This window comes from Protopterus annectens, chromosome 6.part0 (genome assembly GCF_019279795.1).
Source record: "Protopterus annectens isolate FY-2018-M chromosome 6.part0, PAN1.0, whole genome shotgun sequence".
NCBI classification, from domain to species: Eukaryota; Metazoa; Chordata; order Ceratodontiformes; family Protopteridae; genus Protopterus; species Protopterus annectens.
Window position 1 is genome coordinate 1,154,894,661 of NC_056737.1, and position 2,734 is coordinate 1,154,897,394.

The window sequence follows — 2,734 nt, forward strand, 5'->3', positions numbered from 1 at the left end:
CTATATTCTGAATGTAAACATACAAGAAATGTTAACTTGAAACAATACAGAGACATTCTGAATTAAATATATAGCATATGCTACTGTATTATGAATGCTATTTATGTAGTAAGATACAATGAGCACATTAGACTGCACCAGAAAAATACTGATACGTTTTGGGATAACTAACATTATAATCACAGCAGTGAAATGAATTTTGATTTTATGCAATTTGTCTCTAAATCTATATTTGCTAACCATAAATATTTGTATTTTTATTTATTTATTTATTTTGTTGTTGTTGTTGTTTGTTTGTCTGTTTTTTTTTCTCATGGCATTTTAATCTTAAACTATTTCAAATGACGTGTCATTGCTCTGTTAGGTCATATTTTCCGTCAAGCTGTATTTTCTAGTACATATCTCCTACTACACAGCACAGACTTTTTGCTGCTGTCTATATTGCATGCACTATACATACATATAGTTACTTAGGCAGAATTTAGCAGTTTATCACAGACAGTTAAGGCTATGAGATGCTAATAATCACCATCTTGTATCCCCTAGTTTCATTCACTCTAGCACAGCTTGCATACTGCGTGATGATTAACAAATCACTCAACCAAAGAGCGCACCCACATTACCACTGAAAGAGACACTTGTGTCAAGTGGATCTTACTTGGCAAACAAATCAGTAAGATAAAAAAATGAAGCTGTTCTGTTTGCATGTTACATTGGCTTACTAGCTCCTAATATTTCCCTGATCATCATTTTAATTAGAAATAAACTTAGCATTATTTTGATTTCTGTATTAGTTACCAAGTAGAATTAATTTTCAAATGAATGGAAAAATTATATTTCTAACACATATCACTGCTTTTTTTCTGGTCCCAGCTGAAGCTGTAAAATCATTAAAAATGTCTTCCTTACCAGTTTATTAATATTATGACCCCAAAGTACTGTAGTGGAAATAACACAGAAGAACTGCTTACTTGCTGATGGGCGTCCTGTGCCTTGTGCTGTGTTCTATGAATTTGCCTGCAGCCTCCTAGCTTATATACTTTTCAGCTCAACTAGGTAATAACAGAAGTGCATCATTGACAGGTTACGTGAACTTTTTCCTGCAGACACTGATTCACTTTCTATTTTTGCTGTGTCTTTTACATTTGATTGCTTAACCTGGTCCAGCAGACAAATTGAGATAAGATGTAAAACTGTGACAAGCAAATAAAAAATAAAAAAAAAACAGGAAACAGTTGTCAAAATGAAAATGATATCTGATGGGTTGATAAAGGATGAATGAATAAATAAGACAGATGTTTGAGAGATAAATGATAGACAAACAATGTCTAAGCAAATTGATATGTACAAAGGTGTAGAACGCAGCAATATAGGCAGATATGGGCAGTTTGATAGACAAGAAAGAAGGAAAACAGGTAGGTAGGCAGAAATACTTGGACAAAAAATAAATGTTTGTGATATATGTTTACCTTTCTACTGTCATTTAATCCAAATTAGTGTCATATGTGCACTCATGCACACACATACACATGCATACATACAAGATATGTATAACTAACCTATGAACCTATGAACCTATATATCTCGATATATCTAAAGATATTAAAATGTATACACATAGATAAAATACGCACACACACACACACACACACACACACACACATATATATATATATATATATATATATATATATATATATATATATGTGTGTGTGTGTGTGTGTGTGTGCGTGTGTGAGTCTGTGTACTTACATGTGCCAGATATATTATGTCTCTGTATTAATACTTAATTCATTTTGAATTAAATCTCATTTAAGATTAAAAAAAAATTATTTTGCTCCCAGATCCGGCCATTTTGTTCCAATATCTCGCACAATGCGTGTGAGAAATATTTAATATACATAACAATCAACTTTTTTTTGCTCAAGAATTCTGGAGAAAGCCAAAAGTATTGGGGGAACAACAGTCCGAACTGAGGGAAATTTTTTTAATTTTCCTTTAAGTGTTCATTTAAAAAGTTGGGAGAACAATGCAATCTGTATAAACATGCATTTTCTGAGCAAGAAGAGGTAGAATTATTGATTAACTGTAACCCTTAGTGATTTACCAGAAAATAAAAAAATATATATGAGGGTTGGGGTAAAAAAATATGAGGCAAAATTAGAAATATTATGAAAATCAGGGGCATTCGAGAAATATGCTAAGATATATATAAATATATATTCTAAAACCATACTACTGATGCCTAACTGAACAGAATCACACATACACACAGTATACCCCTTATAGTATAAAATACATATTTTGAATGTGTTTATAATGATTTATTCAGTTATAAAATTATTCATTTTTTCAGAGTTAATTGTACTATGCAAAATCACTACTCACTTTGTTCTAAAAATGATAATTTTCAGTGTACTCTTAACAGATCCGGCCTTTCACCAGCTTAGCCATTTTTTCACTGCTGCTTTTGACATTTTTCTGTTGCAGGAGGAATGGAGACGAAGTCTCTAGGTGGTATCTTAGGAACTGTTTCTGTTTTGGAAAAACACTTACCAACATCACACTGTACTGCATCCTGTACCTAACTAAATGGTGAGGACATGTAACTAGAACTTTTCACTCCTATCATAGTTTGCAACTGGGTTCATAGGTTCATAGGAATATACTAGGCTATTGGCCCAGGGGCCCTTATAAGCAAGCCTAGCCAAGAATTTCACCCATGTACCCTCAA